Genomic DNA, 18,895 nt, shown 5'->3' with positions numbered 1-18,895 from the left:
TTCTATGAGTGCTCATGGGAAAAGACCAAGACTCAGGGCCATCATGACTTGATTAAGAAATCCAAACTGGGATAGCCTTTTGTTGGGGACTGTAACCTGGGAGAGAAATTGGCAGTGAATTAAGGAAGGAAACAGTACTGGTTGTAAGGGTATTTCTAGGGAAGGAGGTTCCCTGATGGGCTGGCATGGGAATCACTGTGGTTGTGAGCACCCTGTTGTCCTGTTGGGGTGGGGGCAAGTGAGAAGAGAGACTGTTCAGACTGATCATAGTCAATACAGATTGTAAACAGCTGAGTTCTCTTCCCTCGCAGCTCAGACACATGCAGGGCATGAGGATGCTTAGCTAATGACAAACAGTGGGTAGTAAATGCCAAGAGTAGGGTGGGGAGGAGACATGGGACCACCTCGTGGAAGAACCTCTGCCCCAGGGGACCAGGAAGGTAATGAATGATTGAGGATGCACAAAGAGTTTATATGGCCTCATCAGGTAGTTCCTACTTTAAACTGATAGTCTGGAATATATGGTAAAATACAGGTGGAATGACTGCTTTTATTTTAGGTTATACAAACTCTAAATGGATAGATTTCTATCTCCATTATACAAGCACTGCTGGATAACTTTTATAGTCATGTGAGGCTTAAAAGACTGAGTGCTTATTAATACTATTATCATGCTTCTATTGAATTAACACTTTAGCAACAGTATAATGGTCATGCTTCTTAACAACTGCCTCTGTAAGAGGTCTTGTAAGTCACAAATAATAATTATAAAGAAAATACATTAAAATAATAATTACAGTTACAACAACTATGTTGTTTATAGAATGATAGTGTTAGCATCTCCCTCTCATATTAAACAATACTGAACACTGGATTCCTTAGGAAGCAATGCTAATGCATTTTTAGACTTTTCAAGGTCTTCACCCCGTGAAGACTTTTTAATCACATTGGTCCACCACAGCCAGAATTGCTGTTCCTTGAATAATGAGCTGCCATGCTCCAATGTCCTGGGCTTTTTCTGGCACTATGCGTCTATACTGGGTAGTCAAGTTTCCACATGTCCATTCTGATTTCCAATATATTGTTTCCCAGAGCCAACAGAGGGGCCAGTGGAAAAGAGGCCACAAATAAGGTGGTGAACCGAAAATGAATAACTGTTGAAGGAATGGACACACATCATGGAGTGATGGATGGACAGAAGGACAACATATATTCCTTTACTCCTGTAAAAAGAGAGAGGCAAATGACGAACTAAATCCCAAAGAGAAAAGACATACATGGTAATAATAATGTTCAACAGTGAAAGAATCCAAACAAAAGACAAATATAAAGTCTCTGGGAAGAAGACTAATTACAATCTGTTTCTTTCACATATATACACTTAATAGGAATAACATACTTTAAAATCTTTAACCAACCATATTGATTTGCTGATAATAAACTTGGGAATCTTGAAGCATATTATTCATTCTCAATGTTGAAATAATACAATCTTGGAAGATGATTTGTAATTGAGGATTAAAAAAAGAATATTGTGAAAGTATCCAACAATTTAAATAGAAATAAGAAATACACCTTTGGGAAAGCTATGCATAGAGAATTCTGGAGGAAATATGCTGAAAATAGGCAAGTGAGAAAGCTCCCTTGAGTCTGGGAAGGTGAGTGCAGCACATTTGGAGAGTCTATGAAGTTATTACAAGTCACAGAAAGGTATGCAATTAAAGTGTCTTAATAAGCAAAATAGCCTTCTTTAGGAATTTTTATCTTGATATTTCTATAGTCTGTGTGGTCACAGGAAGTTAAAATTATGGTGGTGGCTTAGAAGTTTTTTCTTTGTAATTTACACGGCGTTGCTACAGATGGGGCAGCAGAGATCTGTGATAAGCTGTTCCATGGGGTGGGGGAGTGGTTAGAAATGATAAGGCCAGAGATCTAAAAGACTTTTAGACCCTCCTCTCCTAACTGACAGACCTTTAAAGTAAACTAGCACAGGTATGTAACTAAGACAGTGGATGAGAGGAAAATTTATAGTCCCTTTAGGGTTACTGCTCAGTCAAGGGATAGGGACCACTCTGGCCAGGAAGGGCAAGACCGTGGATGGGTGGTTGGGTAGGAGGAGCTGACATTTGCTTCTGACCTAAGAGGCAAGGGTGTGTTGCAGAAAAGCAGACAGTGCTGGAAAGATGCAGCAGGTCCACAGCCCAGAGGGAGCTGTCATATTCAGGGAGGTCAGAGAGGCAAGAACCAGAGTTAGTGACACCACAGAGTCAGCAGCATGGCAGCAGTGTCAGTATCTGTGTCCATAACCCATCTAACCCTACATGAACTCACCTGCATACAGGGGGCAGGTAAGTAGCAGGAATGTGTGGAGTGGGTGCAGCCACTGGCAAATTGGCAAGTGGACATCCTAATGAAATGCACTGCTCACAGTCACCATATTGGAACGAGGGCCCCACACTGTCAGATCTCCTTCTCATTCAAGAGAAGCCAGAAACTAAGACTTTATTAACAATCAACCCAGTTCAAAATCCAGAAAAGTCACCATTTATAATGACAACAAAGGCACAGATTATTTAGAAATAAATTAGTGAAGAATGTTAAGATGGTTCTGATAAGTGACTTAAAAAAAGAAAAAAAAAAAGATGATTGAATGAACAGTAGAATGCACCATACTCTTCATTGGGCAGACTCAAGGTTTGGGGACATAGCAAATTTTTTCTCCAAAATAAATTTAGAATCTGAATGAAAATTTAGTTAATAATTCCAAATGGATTTAAGAAAAAAGCTGAAAGGTGATCCTAAAATTATTACAGAAATATACACAAATATACAAGTAAAATAATGAGGAGGGGTGTTTGAATTGGTAGTATCAAGGACAGTCCTGTAAAGGATAAAATAGGACCAACTCTAGGAGGTATTAATCTATGGTCATGGAAACAGTTTAGAAATAGTGCACTGAGAGTATGAATGAAATAGCATACATTTCAAGAATAGACATGGATATTTATGAGATTTTAGTAATATTATAAAACTGACACTTCAAATCAGTGGATTCAAGTACTTGAGTAATTAGCTAAATCATTGGAAGACCTGGTACATTGTCCTCACTTTTGACATTAAAATAAATTCCAGATAATTTTTTTAATTAAAAAATAAAACACCAGAAAAAAACCCAACATGATTTAATCTGTTCAGATATTCAAGCGAGAAGAACTTTCTAAAAAGCTTTTGGAACCGAGACCAACAACAGCAAAGGCCTAGCAATTCAGCAAGTCCAGAAACACCCACTGTAAAACAAAACGAGCCCTCATCTGACCCTCTCTCACGGTCTTGTATTGCTCTCTGACACTTTCTACACTTTCTTCTTCCTTTTAAAGTCCAGTTTCTTGGAGAAGTACCTGCACTGATGACTCCTCCAGGGCTCAGAGCCCTGCATCCCCCATGGCCCTCATTGCGGCACTGAGACAGAAGTTGCACTGTTGGTGGCTGCATGTTCCAAAGCCAGTGGGCATTTTGAGTCCCTGTTTATTTGATTACCAGGTAGCTTTTGCTGTGGACAAATATATTCCTCTCTGTGGAATGTTTTTCCCCTTTGATTTTTGTTTTACTTAAATAATTTTAAAAGCCCAGGCAGAAAAGTGTGTGTGTACATATGCAGACACACACATATATACACAGATCTGTTTTTTAAGGCTACCTAAGTATAGCCTTCCTCCTCCTTTTCCCCGGCCTTAGCAATTAAAGGTGGGCTTTAGCTCTTGCTTTTTTGCCCCCCACACCCACCTTTTTCACTATGCTCCTTTTAGTCAGTGTTCAAATCCCTCTGAAGCCAGGTTACAGCATTCTCTGTGCTGTCTCAACTAGTTTTCTCCCAACTGCTCTTCTATTCTTCTTTCTCTTGGTGGATTTCTCTTCTCCCACTTGCCAAGTACATGGCCCTTTTCCCCAGGGCCTCGTCTTCAATCCTCTGCTTGGGAGGACTGAATCACCCCCATGGCCTCACCCACAGCTCCTCTGAGCTCCTGACTGGTGAATCCAGCTTAACAATGGACATCACCCTTCAGATCTCCCATAGACAATTCACACTCAAAATGCCACGCATGGAACCATCTCTTCAAAGCCAGCTCCTCCCCTTACACTCCCCCTGCAGATCCACTCTCCAGATGGGTCACTGGAAGGTCATCTCAGCAGCTATGTGTCCCCCCCCACCATGCAGTCACCTCTGCAGCACTTACCACATCTGCCTCCCATGTCTCTATCCCTCTGCCCAGGGCCTCTCTGCAGGCGTGTGTCACTTGTTGTCTGGGTTACCTGGGGTGGTCCTCTGAAATATCCTCTTCCCCCCAAATATGGGCCTCCTGCCCAAAATATTATCATCCATTCTGCTGCCAGAATAACCAGATCTTCTCCAACATAAACATTATGCAATTCTCTTGCTTACAAATATTCCAATGTATCCCTGTTTCTTTAAGGACACATTCAAGTCTAAGCTCACAAGACCCATCATGACAGAGGCCTTGTGTACCTGATATTCCCACCTATGGATACTTTGTTCTAGCCTTACTTGTCATTCTTAAGTCTGGCCATGCTGCTTCATGCCTGTGTACTCTTATATATTTCTACCTCTCTGCATGAAGTGTCCACTCCCTCTACCACATGTTAGAGAGCTAACTTCCATTCACCTTTCAAAATCCAGTTCAAATATCTCGAGCTCTAGGAAGTTCAATTTGTGTTCACTTGCTTATCAATCTATCAACTACTCACCATGCCTCATTTGGCCTGGGGAGTGCAGATACCAAGTCTTACCTGTCTTGGTCTCCCCAGCAGTTGATGCAGTGTTTGGCATAGCAGGTGCTCAATGTTTGTTGGATGGATAAATGAATGAATGAATGAATGAATGAATGAATGAATGAGTAAAGAGATAAGAGGACTACAATCCCCCCCATTATTCAGCTGCCATTTTGAAAAGTTCATTCTTCAGAGATGAGGAAATATCAGTGCACGTGGTGGGCAGACAGAGCAGAAGTAAGGGCATGGGGGAGACAGGCCTGCTCCTGGAGAGCACAGGGGACGCATGGGTGGGATAGCACAGGAGAGAGAGGGAATGAAGGGGGTGGTTGCAAGGAGATATTGAAGAACAACTGATATTAACTGCAGTAAATTAAATGAGGAAGATAATATATGAAGGGAAGATCAAGTTAGCACAGGAAGGGTGGAAGAGCCAGTACCAGAGGCAAAGGGCTCACTTCATCACTCACTGCATTTCACTTAGGGCACCTGTCCTCTGGGAAGGCATCGCCAAATTCTTGAGAGACTGGTGTTTGTGCTGTGGGTGCTCTAAGTACAAAACAGTATCTTATGGCTTCCATATTTTGAGGCTGATAGATTATTTCTCTTATGTCCCATATCTGAGTTCTCAGATGGCAGGATCATTCACTGGTGGGGGGAGAGCTACTTTGGTTAACAACTCAGGGTTACTCTCATAATCTCAAAGGACCATGGGGAATTCACTAAAACAAATAAAAGAGAAATTTCACTCAAAAAAATGTGCCGTATAGAACCTTGTAGGGGCCTTGGGGGTAATGTTACCACAAACTCACCTAACAGTTGTATGTGAGTGTGTTGAAACTCCAAGCTCAAGTCACTTAAACACATATGAGAATGAGGGTCCAGGCTGTGGTGCTCTGGACAAGGACAGGAAGATGCAAAGCCTGACTACTGCCTCCAACATTACCAGTCCAGCCAGGGAGCACAATGGATACACGGACACGATCACACACCATGAAGACAAGAATCAAGTGCAATTAATGCCTAGAAATAAGAGCAGAAAATCTGTAAAAAATGGAGGGTTTCCTGCCAAGGCTTGGCAAGAATCCTTCCAGGTAGAAAGCCAGAGAAAGGTACTTCAGGCTAAGGAGCCCATGGTTGGTGGCTAGGTGTGATGCCTAACTAAGCACGGGTGGAGGGCTCCAGGGTCATCTGTCAGAAGCTGTTCCCCTTCAGCAGCTAAGAGGCATAACTAAAAAGGCAGGTGGGGTGTCATTAATCATCATGGGGAAAACTGGGAGGAGGAAACTGTGGTCAGGAGGTCACCATCAATGGCACTTTATTTTAGAGGGACAAAAATAATTCAAAAAGCACTTGGAAATTCTATCTCTCATGAACCAAAAGAAAAGAGATAGGTTTTACTCTAGTGTTGAATACAGAATAACAGATTGCCTAAGCTCAGAAATGGATTAAATTTTCTAATTCATTAGGGATTATTTAGATAAAAGGAAAACAATTTAATAAATCTGAAAAATCTCTCTAGAATGGCTGTTACTCCATCCTTTTATGCAGGGTAGGGGGAGGCTGAACTATTTAATTGGTATTTTAATGAGACTGTAAAGTTCTAAAAGTCCTATCAATTTCTCCCCAAAGCATATAGCTTTTCCTTTCAATGCCCTTTATTTGACATAACTAGAACAATAACTTTTTTTCCAATGCTTATTTTGTGTGTGTTAAAATAACAAATGATATGCTGCCCTAAGAATGTTGTTGTTATTATTAATGCTGATAGTAGCCCTAATAAGAAATATTTACAATTATGAATCATTTTGGAATTACAGGTTATTGGCTTATAGTCCTTTTGAAAATAAGCATAATAAACAAACATAACTTCTACACCAGGGACTGCAGCTGCACCCTTAATGGAACCTGGCCATGAAACACAACAAAAGCAAAAATGAAACTCAAATCAGACACCAGGCCACAAAGCATCACTGACTGAAGACACCACAAGATGGCCTTTCACTCACCGTAGGAACCAGATGTGTTTCCATGTATAATGTATATTTTTAAAAGCAATTATTTTATATATAGAATGTGATTTAGTAAAAAAAACAAAACAAAACAAAAAACCTCCCTCTATCTGTAGACTTATAAACAGGAAGCACAAAGGGGTGCCTTTGCAGACATTAACCCACATGCATAAATGCAAAGCCTGTTGACCAAACTCCTTTCCTGTTCTCCTAAGCTTAAAAAAAAAAAAATTCAAGGCAGTGGTGAGCTGAAAGGGCTCAGATACAAAACGTGCACATCATCAGCCTTCTAGTAGATAAAAGCGTGCCATGCATAATGGAAAAGATGACATTTCCTATGGAAATCTATTTTGAGATGCAACCATTTAATGGCAACCAAGAGCTCAAAACCAAGTTCAACTGAAGAGAAACAGAGCCCAAGCAAATGTACAGAAATGGACAAAGACACTGGAGAAGGAGGGGATTTGTGCTCAACCTTAATTCCAGACTAGCAAATTCATCCTGAATTGAAGCCACTGATGTGCCATGAGGTCACTCAAGGTACCAGGCAAAAACTATTGGCCAGAGGAAATAGGGACAATGTCAAAGGCAGGTGTGAGATGTGGAAGGGGTGACCCTGTGAACCTTGCTGCCATGAGGCAGGATGCTCTTGCGGGCTTTCTGCACAGTCTGGCTGGCTCACATGACTCTGTTTAGAAGGATACCAGCCAACAGCTGTGCCACACGGGCTACAGCCCTAGCCGAGTCACATCTAGTAGCAGTTCTGAGTTCATCCTTAGACGACATGGTCAGAAGGGTCTGAGAATTAATGGTGGAGACATACCTGAGTGAATATTCCATTTCATCCCTTGGAAGTAAATCTTCAGCTTTGTACAGCATAAATATTGACAAAGATGCACACAGGCACCCTATCTGAAGGCCTGACTGCATAATTGTATCTAATGGAGAAAATTGGGTTCCATTTTCATATGCTAGGTCATTGTTTGGTTTGGTAACTGATTCTTCTGAGACCCAAAACATACTCTAGTATAACCGACAGCACCAAAATCTCCACTGATGACTTACTCACTTCAAGGTATTCATAAAATAACCCCAGTATGCCCATGGGCTGCAGATGGTACTCCCGTTCCCATCATGGGGTGTTCTGTTCTGCTCCTGAAACTGCAACACCTTTAGATTCATGACCCAGCTGCCAAACAGATCAAATTATAAGGCAGGATATTATCAGACCAAGGTCATAAAACTATTACTGAAATTTCAAGCTGAACACATCATCTTCCCAAGAATTTAATTTCTTGTTTTCAGGATAAATTTCTTTTTATTGCTGCCTCCCTACCCCCAAATATTGTGAAAACTAGTCCTGACTATGTACCTTGGGTTTACTAAAATTGTAACGACTACTACTTTATCTCCTACCTCCTTTTCAGGTGGGCATTTGAGCTTTTAGAAGATACCTTCCCTCTTTTGTATTTTTCCCCCCATTTCTCTGCTATTATCCACCATGGTCTTTCCATTTTGAAAATCATCAGAGAAAATAAGTAAAAGAAAGAAAGACAGGGTCTGTGAGCTGGTGTTAAGTACTGCAGAGGAAAATAAAGGAGGGAGAAGAATGAAGAGTGCTTGCATTTGTGGTAGGGAGGAGTGGGGAGGGGGCAGTGACCTTTGAATAAGGCAAAGAAGGAGGCAAAGGGGCAGGCAGAGGTGGGGCAGAGGGAATGGTGATCACAGGCCTGGTGGCCCCTCACGCTAGACAGACACCATTGAGGCTGGTGTGGGCCAGAGTGAACAGGAAATAAGTGGTGGTTTTGGGGGTGAAACCTAAGAGAACTCAGTGAAGATGTGGGTGTTTTTCCCTTTGAAGGAAGTGGGGAGCCATGGAGGGTCACGGAGCAGAAAAGTGATACTCTAACATTGGATAAAACAGGTCCAAGACCCTAATTTAAGCTGAACAATTCAAGGGCCAAAGTAGTGACATGCTGCCTCAAAGTCAGTGCAGGGCTTGGAAGAAACACAGCCTCGACTTGCAGCCCAGTGCTCTGACCCTTCCTGGGTGCTGTCCCACAGAGCTGTCTCTAAGGTTATCTTTTTTCCTCACTCAGAGTCTTGTGGGCCAACTGAATGCTTCCTCCTTTTTCAAATGGCAATTTGTCCTGAAAAGAAATTGGAGTTGGCAGTGAAACAAGGCATGCACCTGTAGCCTACAGAGCTGTTGTCCCTGAAAGCAGCAGCTGGCGTGTGGTTTACTCATGGAGTTCAGCAGAAGAGACAGAGCAACAACAGACAACTTAGCATCTGGCTGAGCTTCAGCTGACTGCACTGCACGTTTGGATGGATTTCAAATTTGGACAATGAGGCAGCTTTACATGAAAGGCAGGTGTATACACTGTACATGCACACATATGTGTATGCACACACACATGGACACACAGAGTATACAATGTGACTTGTAAGGAGCTGCCCCTGCTAGGTTTCCCACTGCCTCTGATCTCAGTGTTAACTATTCACTGACCACGCTCCCAGGTTTGCTATGAGATTTCTTTGCAATGGAACATACCCTTGGCTTCACAAGCTTTCCCAATTCTTTCAGTGATATTAGGGGAAGAGCAGGGAGCTCAGGGAAGTGGTGGGGATATGGATTCAAGATTCCCCTGGATCTGAATACACACTTTATGGCTTATTTGTTATTTAACTTTATTTACATTCAAAATGCAATTGTTGCAGATCTCAGAAGATGATTTACACTCACTGCTATTCCAGAAGGTTGTGGTTAGTAGACCCACCACTGGATCCTCTCATTCAACATGTTCTTCCAATAATTCAGATATTACTGCATCACAAATATCCATTTCTATATTTTAATATGTGCTTTTCAGTATAATTATCTTCCTTCTTTAGTCTCTAAATCTTATGATTTTAAAACACCCTGAGAAGGGGTCCACAGGCTCTTTACCTATGATAAATTGATAAAGAGATCCTGGAGACCGAAACCACATTTAAATCCTGAGATAAAATCAAATCTGTCATATACATGGCTAGACTTAGTTTGCAAATACTTTGTTTAGAAATTTTCACATCAAAAAACAAGGTCCTGTATAGCACAGGGAACTAGATTTCATACCTTGTAATTGCCTATAGTGAAAAAGAATATGAAAATATATATATCTGAATCACTATGCTGTACACCAAGAATTAACACAATATTTTAAATCAACTATACTTCCAACAAAAAAAAAGTTGAAATAAAATTGGGAGATGAAACCTACACTCCCCAGGCTGCTGTCAGGATTAAATGATTCAAAGCAGGAGAGGTATTAGCAAACCCCCTAAAACATCAAAACCCCGTGTGGGATCTTCCTTTTGAGTAGCACAGGCTAACTGGTTTTGGCCAACTGTAAGTAAGGGTGAAGTCACTTAGACCCTTGGTATGGGGACACCGTGTCCACAGGGGTGGGAGTCACTGCAGCACCTATGAGAATGACGGGGACTGCCTGCTGCTGACACTTTTCTCCAGGCCAAAGCCCAGAGTACTGCAGTCAGGTCTGAGGTTCGGCCAGGAGCACGCAGCTCAGCAGCCACTCCAGGGCCCTGCAGTGCAAGTGGTGCTGGGACCGTGCTCGTCCATCACCCTTCCTGGCACCCAGACTTGGGAGTCTCCTGGGAGACTTTTTTCTCTGCCTCACACTTCCTGTCTCAGCCTCTTGTGGAATCCAGTCCACACCCCAGGGAAGCAGGGCTTTTACCCTCTGGGACCCAAATCCATCACGGTTTGGGTTCAGGATGGAACTTCCATGCTAACTCATCTGGCACTCCCTTCTTTGCTGAACTGCCCTCCAATGCCAATGGCATTAGGTTGTATTAGATGTCCCGACTGGCTTGTCCTTCTTAGCTAAGACTCTGAGCCACTTTCTTAGTCTTCCTGAGTAGAACCACTCATCTGTGGCAGAAAAGCTTGGGTTGTCATCTACCCAAAATTGTCCTCTGTCTTTTGAGTTTTCTGTTGGATTATGGTTCTTGTGCAGGGATATCAATTTGCACATAGGAGCACCTGTAGGCATTTTTAAAAATTCAGACACTGGATCCTCAGCCCCCCTCCCCCGGCCAAGGCTGGAAGCTTTCTCCCTCTAGCAGGGGTTACACAATCATTTGCTTAGGAATTGACCACACATATTAGCAATAGTCATAGTAAATTGCCATTTACTCAGTACTTGCCACTTAGCACTTTCTACCTCATGTTGTCTTTATACCTTCATTATCACATTTAATCTCTGCACTATAGTCATTTCTGTTGAGGACACTACCACTTGCTAATCTTAAATACAAGTATCTTTGCTTCTCTGAATCTATTTCATTCCTGAGTTTCCTGTTTCTGAATTTAAAGAGTGAGTGAGGGACACTTGTTTTTAAGATTCTCTTATTATATGTCTCTGACTCACCCTCTAACCAAATCATATTTGGAGAAGAGAGATTTTCTCTTTTAAACATTTGCTTTTTCTTAATATATAGTAATGCATAACTGTGGTGGAAAATGTAGAAAACATATAAAGTAAGAAAATTACAGCCATACATTATCTAAACACCAAAGGACAATGCTATGTCATTTGGGGCATTTAACTATTTTTCTTAATATTTTATCATAAAATTTTTCCAGGGCAATTTGCTTAACCCTGGAATTGTACTAGCCTTTTGTCAAATACAGAATAAAATTCCCAGAAGTGACCCCAATATCAAAATAATATGTGAGGCTGGGGAGGCCACAGGGCTCTCAGCTTATTCTCTGAGTCCTAGAAACAATGCTGTTAATTCACTGATGTTATGCATTCAATGTCTGTGAGTCACTCACTCAGCTGGCTCGGACTGACTACTATATACCAGATGCCGATCCAAGTGCTAGGGAGACCCCAGAGGGAGCCTGGATCAGAGCATCACTGTCCTTCTTCATTTGCTTACAGAATTCTCAAAAATCCCACATGGAATTGGGGGGTGGCGGCAGGTGAGTTATGGTGAAATTAATTTTATTATGTTCCTTTGGACATATTTAAATAGCATGAAAATAGTCGCTAAATTTGATAAGTTTTCTTTTCCCTTCCTGTGTATTTTTGAGGATGGGTATAGTTTTGTCATAGCAAGAGTAACTGATAGATCTTTGGTATGTTAGGATTTTATATGAAAAAGTAAGGAGGTAACTGGCACCTTATACAAAGAGAAGAGGCAGTGAGGAGAACACAAGCCACCCTCAAGCTTGGCTATCATTCAGCATTCCAGGGTTTTCAAACAAGGGAAACATAATTCAAAACATATTCCCTAAATATTTTAGCCCATAGTAGAAATACATGGAGGCAAAGTTCAGCTCACTGGAACCTACAATGTGCTTACTTAAGTGAAAGTATAAACAGACCACAGATACTATAATGCATCCTTTACTTTAAACTATTTCATGTGAGCAAGTTTCACTTCACATGAATTTCTCAGTACAAATTTAGGAAATATATCCTTCTCCTTGATTGGTTAAAATAGCTCACTGATAACCAGATTCATCAAAATTTAGTGTTAAATAATTAACCTATTTCCTTCATGAAATGCTTTTGAGTAATGTGAGTTAAGTATTTCCTCTATCTGATCTATTTCTTTTCACACAGGAAAATAGTATGACTTGCACATGACCTAATTTTACTCCTCTGGAAAAATCTGACTGTGAGCTCAGGGTAAGAGTTGTCTACTGCACAGAAGGGAAAAAAAAAGATTCATTTCACAGTGAAGATCAGAATCTTTTCTTGAGGGGCATGGTGAACTGGGGGACAAGGGAAGTGTCTTTGTTTAGAAACAGACCCCAGTAATTCATACTGAAGTTGAAAAATGAAGCCCTTGTGAAGAAATGTGGAAGGACACATTTACACCCAAAGGAGTTCACTCTGCAAAAACAGAAAGAAAGAAAGAAAGAAAAAAGAATTTAACTGCCCTATAAAGAGAATGGACAGAAACTTGGTATTAAGGGAGAGAGAAGGAAGGTTAGAGAAGGGAAGAGAAACAATGAAAGGGAACTTGGATGCGGTGGGCAGAATAGCAGGATTCTGGAGCCTACAATGAAGGATGATAAGAAAAAAAATTAAGTTTTAAAAAATTAACAAAGTTTAAAATAGTTTAAAAATTAAAAAACAAAGTTAAAAAAAATTTTTATAGTGGCAAAAAAGACTTGAAAATGATGGAGGTTTTTTATTACAAAATTCAAGTTGTTTGAGTTTCTCCTCCATGCTCCAAACATCACTAAGGCCTGCTTGTGTAAGTTGTTCTGGGGGACACCACAGAGAAAGGTGAGCTCCGCAGTTAGGTTGGCCAGGAGAAGAATGCTGGTGTGGAAGACAAGACAGAAGAGAGATCAACAGTTTCATGAGAACAGAAACTCAAAGCCAGAAATTATCTTAAAAAGGTTAGTGTGGTAGGCAGAAAAATGGTCCCCCCCAAAGATGTCCATGTCCTAACCCCCAGAACATATGAAGAGGTCAGGTTCCCTGGCAAAGGGGGACTATGTTTGCAGATGTGGTTATGGTTGCTAACCAGCTGACTCTAAGAGAGATGAGCTGGATTATTCAGGTGGTCCCAGTGTAATCACCAGTGTTGTTAAAGGAGGAAGAGGGAGGCAGAATAGGGGAGAGAGGAGAGGAGATGTGACCACAGAATCAGAGTCAGAGGCACACAACCTTGCTGAGCTTCAGAAGGAGAAAATAGGTCACAGGCCAAGAGACACAGGTGGCCTCTAGAAGCCAGAAGAGGCAAAGATACAGGTTACCCTGGGGCCTTCAGAAAGAAGCAGCCCTACAATGAGGTATCACCTCACACCAGTCAGAATGGCCCTCATTCAAATATCCACAAATGACAAATGCTGGAGAGGCTGTGGAGAAAGGGGAACCCTCCTACACTGCTGGTGGGAATGCAGTTTGGTGCAGCCACTATGGAAAACAGTGTGGAGATTCCTCAAAAGACTAGGAATAGACTTACCGTATGACCCAGGAATCCCACTCCTGGGCTTGTATCCAGAAGGAAATCTACTTCAGGATGACACCTGCACCGCAATGTTCATAGCAGCACTATTTACAATAGCCAAAACATGGAAACAGCCTAAATGTCCATCAACAGGTGACTGGATAAAGAAGAGGTGGTATATTTATACAATGGAATACTACTCAGCCATAAAAACCGACAACATAATGCCTTTTGCAGCAACATGGATGCTCCTGGAGAATGTCATTCTAAGTGAAGTAAGCCAGAAAGAGAAAGAAAAATACCATATGAGATCTCTCATATGTGGAATCTAAAAAACAAAAACAAAAACAAACAAACAAACAAAAACAAAGCATAAATAAAGGACAGAAATAGACTCACAGACAGAGAATACAGACTTGTGGTTACCAGGGGAGTGGAGGATGGAAAGGGATAGACTGGGATTTCAAAATTGTAGAATAGACTACACTGTATAGCACAGGGAAATATACACAAAATGTTATGATAACTCACAGAGAAAAAAATGTGACAATGAGTGTGTATATGTCCATGAATGACTGAAAAATTGTGCTGAACACTGGAATTTGACACAACATTGTAAAATGATTATAAATCAATAAAAAATGTTAAAAAAAAAAAGAAAGAAAGAAGCAGCCCTGCCACACCTTGACTTCAGCAGACTTCTGTGTTCCAGACAACTACGAGGTTAAATTTGTGTTGTCTGGTGGAGACTTCTTCTTTTTGCTTCCTACTACCATGACTTTTGGGGATACTTGTTACAGCAGCAACAGAAAGCAAATACAATAAGCTCCTTGAAATGTGCGGAAATTGCAGATAACCCTGGACTGTCCACTTTGATATGGGACTGGGTTTATATGAAAATCAAAAGGGCAGTATGAGCTTAGCTAACTTCTGTTTTTCTCATTTTTAGGAAGAGAACAGTAAGTCAAAACCTCTGTAGTTATTATTTTAGACAAGTGTCTCTTAAAACTTTATGTAACCCTGTGCCTTAGGATACCAAGGGAGTCTCTGTTCTTAGAAGCACATGGTTTCAGAGAGACAGGGTCTTACATCTGAGTCCCACAGTGGTCTCTTATTGGCAATGAGAGCTTGGGCAAATCATTTACCCTCTTTAAGCCACAGAATCTTCATTTGCAAAAGGGAGATAAGAATAAGGATTGTTTGGGTGATTAAATTAAACACACACACACACATATGCACACATATATGTACAACACTTAATAAAGTGGCTAGCACATACTAGGCATTCAACAAATTCCTATTATGGATTTTTAAATGCATATATAAAAGGAGGAGAAAGTTGTGGGAAGTTGTGGGAAAACTTAGTTCACGGCCCAAACAAGGGCCATCTCTCAAAGTGCTCTGATCAGTCAGCCCCCAGTGATGGGTTAATAAGCAGAAACTATAGCACTTGGGGATTTAAGTTAAACATAAAAAGGAAGGTATTTAAGCATAATTATTAAACAGCAGGTACGTTTATGACTGTTGGCTGGATCATCTTATCTGGAGACCTTTAATAAGCAGAGAGTCTCCCCTGTTTTAGAGATGGGCACACAGCTATTTGGACTTGCATGAAAATGATGTGGATGGGTGGGCCGTTCTCACCCCAAGATAACATGACTTAGTACTCATGGAAGTAACACCTCTTGTATGTTATTCCAGATTGACGGTCCTCCCATGATTATTGTCAGCTGTGTCATCAATTCAAGGAGACAGCCACCTGGGTCACACTGGAATATTAGAAAGAAAATCTCATTTAAATTTTAAATAGGTCTAATATGAAATAAAGTCATTATTTTATGGCTAAAAAAATCTAAGGAACAGACAGTGAAGACACTCTTCATGGGGCAACTAAGAGAAAACACTAAACAGGTTAGACTGTCAGAACACAAAGCTGTATTCACACCTCTTCATTTTTGTATTTTCACAGCCAATACACCAGATCTCCCTGATAAGTCACAAATCTCTTAAAGAATGTGATATAGAAACACGAAGAGTAGTAGTTGACAAACTGGAACAAGAACACCTTCATGGTTAGGCTGTTCTCATAGTCAGTCTGGTCCTTGGGAGCTCTGCAGCTAGAATAAAGAAAAGTTAAGTCTATAAAACTGTGAACGGCTTTGAGACCCTAATCAAAGCCATGTTTACATGAGTTAACATGGTATATATATATATTCACACACAATTAACACTGTGTTCATTTAAGCTGTTTTGAATTCCTTAACATAGCTGCTATGTCAATTCCAAGTTTACACACTGTTGTAAGAGTTTCTCCCACTATGAACCCAATATCTTGCAAAGGAGAAAAAATAGTCAGCTGTTCCTTAAAATTTATAAGTATAACAGTATCCAATGGGCAAGAACTGTCCTCTGTCAGGTGTAAGTTGACAGAAAACTACTTTTGAACATCCTGCTAAGTGATATTCTCTTTTCTCCCTGAATGGCAGTAAGGTAGGACTATTGAAGAAAACAAACAAAACACGGGGCAACTTGCTAGAAGCATTTGGGGAACATAAAGTGGGTCATCCTCCTAGTTTAGAATTTGAATCATTCTTAGTGTTTGCAGAAGATGACAACTGAGCAGACCACTGGGAGAATGACCCAGCCACATGCAACGTGTGGGAAGCACTTAACTTGGGCCGCTAAGCCGCTGGCTGGGATACAAGCCAGAGAAAAGAAATATTTATTATAGAAGCCATAGGTGATGAGAACGGAGCTACACTAACAGGAACAGCATTGGGGAAGACACATAACACTGTGATTACTTGTCCTCTCCGTAACACACGAGAAAATCTGCCACTGGAACCACGAAACTCTTCCACTTATTTGCAATAAAGAGACTATTTACTTTCAACAATAGGGTACATGATCTAATGTAATTGAAAATATTATTCAGCACTGACATGTTTACATAAAATTTGGACATTCTAATGCAAAGCTGGAGCTAATTCACTTCTCACATAGTCTAGAGAAAATATGTTTACACTTGAAGTTTTCTAAAGACTGTAATGTACTGGAATTGAAGTGCCTAAAAGATACAGTCCCTGTTTTGACCTGGTTCTAAAACTGGTGTAGAAATGACCTCAGCTGCAGCAGGAGCTTACCAGAATCAATCGTCATGATTGCCACTTCCTCATATATGGTGTTCAGGGTCACAATGATGATAAAACTGATGAGGGAAGCAGTGATGGACGTGGCCCATATGCACTGTCAGGTACTTCTGGATTAGGTCTCTTCCATTCAGGTTCTTTAGAAGTTTTGCAGAAAATACAATGAACACTGAAAGCCTGTAAACAATGACCTCAATAACTGAAGCATCAGTCAACAGGACCTGAAAACACAATAAACACAGCAGCATGATACTCACTAGTGATCATATTTTTACCCAGAAATTTTGCCCCCAACCTACACTTAAACTGACAACATACCATGTGCTGTAAACCTCACATAAATGTGAGAAGTGATGTAAATCACACATAAATGCCATAAGAGATGTGAATATCAGGCATGTTAAACTTCAGGGGAGGAGGAATGATGGATGTCAAAAAGGATGAGTGCATCCAGTAATGTAACATGCTGACAGCAGAAGCAGCTGTGTGCATGGCATAGGGAATATAAAGGAACTCCCCTTTCTGTGAATATTTCTGTAAACCTAAAACTGCACTAAAGAAGGAGGCCTGTTAAAGTATATCTTTAAATGGGGTGGAAATGGAGTAACTAGTGGCATGTTCTTTTGGAGACAAGCCTGTGATAGCAGAACCAATGGAAATATCCCTTCTACATCTATAGAATTACTTAGGTTATGAGCTAGTTGTAACCCATGAAGGGGATATGCTTCCTTTCAAGGGAGAACCTATCACTGATTCAGAGGTCAGCAGGTGTTAGCTGTCATCTTCATTCTGAATAGGACCAGTGAAGCTGTGGACATGCCCTGAGGGAACCACAGGAAATGACAGCAGGTCTCTGCTAATGGAAGCTTCACATGCTTTTCATACTCCTTGAGATCTTAAAATGGCAGGTATTCATACTCCCTGCATTTGCACAAGGTTCATGTCCCTGATCCATTGTAGTTCTGACTGTGTGGATCCAAGGGCAGCGGGGGTGTCTGAAGCATAATTTGCACATGCCTGATAGGGTTTCAGTTCCTCACTAGGCAGGGTTTTTTTCTGGCCACTGAAGAATGCACATTAAAACTTCCCAGTTTTAAACTGTTTTCCTTCCATCTACCTTCTTGGTCATAGTCCAGAAGCATGTACTCAGTGTCCCTGGCTGCTCCTGATGGCTGCCCCAGAGAGAAAGCTACAAAGAATGTGAAATTCAAGTGAACCACATCATGTTATTTACAGTAATAGCGGGAGGCTGGCTTGCACCTGCAGGGGAGAGCAGAAGGATTGTTTACAAGCCCCTCCTAGAGCCACAGTCCTGCATCTGGATCCCAGCTCCGATGCTAGCTGTGGGACTTTGTGCAAATTACTTAACCTTTAGGGACTTCAATCTCCTCACCCATGTAATGGGGGGATAATAATAGCAATTTATAGGATTATTGTGATGACTCGATGATTTACTACAGGTGAAAACAATTAGAACATTAACCCCAGGCATGTGAATAATTCTAAGTATTAGCTATGAATATGGTGACCAAAGTGTTAAAAGGTGTTTTTCTTAGTTTTTTAGCCATAAGTTTGTAGAGAAAACATTTTACTTCCTCCTCTACCCTCTCTCATTATCCTTTTCTTCACAGTTAAGGCTTCATGCTTGTGAAAGGAATAACTTGTTGGTGTGTGTGTGTGATTAAATGTGAAAATTAGTTAAGGCAGAGAAAAATGCATTATAGAAGGTATATTGAGCCTTCCTCTCTTGTACAGCACATATAGGCCACTTGTTTAAAAGTCTGCATAATGATTTTAAAAATTATGTATTGAGTAATCATAATGGTTAAGATTATTTAAATGCTTACTATTGCTTCAGCACATTTCTATTTTTTTAAATCCTCACAATCACCCTGTGGGGAAGGTAATATTATATCTCTTTTACAGATGAGGAAATAGAGTCATGTAGAGATGATGCAATTTGCCCCA

The 18,895-nt window shown here is 40.8% G+C and overlaps 1 pseudogene; it reads right to left on the bottom strand.

The window, feature by feature from the left end:
- The window catches only part of LOC135322187 (anoctamin-6-like), a 41,603-nt pseudogene extending 24,410 nt beyond the window's left edge, over window positions 1–17,193 (bottom strand).
- Window positions 17,194–18,895: the final 1,702 nt, after the last annotated feature.

Source organism: Camelus dromedarius, chromosome 9 (genome assembly GCF_036321535.1).
Source record: "Camelus dromedarius isolate mCamDro1 chromosome 9, mCamDro1.pat, whole genome shotgun sequence".
In the NCBI taxonomy this organism is placed as follows: domain Eukaryota; kingdom Metazoa; phylum Chordata; class Mammalia; order Artiodactyla; family Camelidae; genus Camelus; species Camelus dromedarius.
Note: the sequence above shows the minus strand (reverse complement) of the source record. Positions and strands in the feature narration are given on the sequence as shown.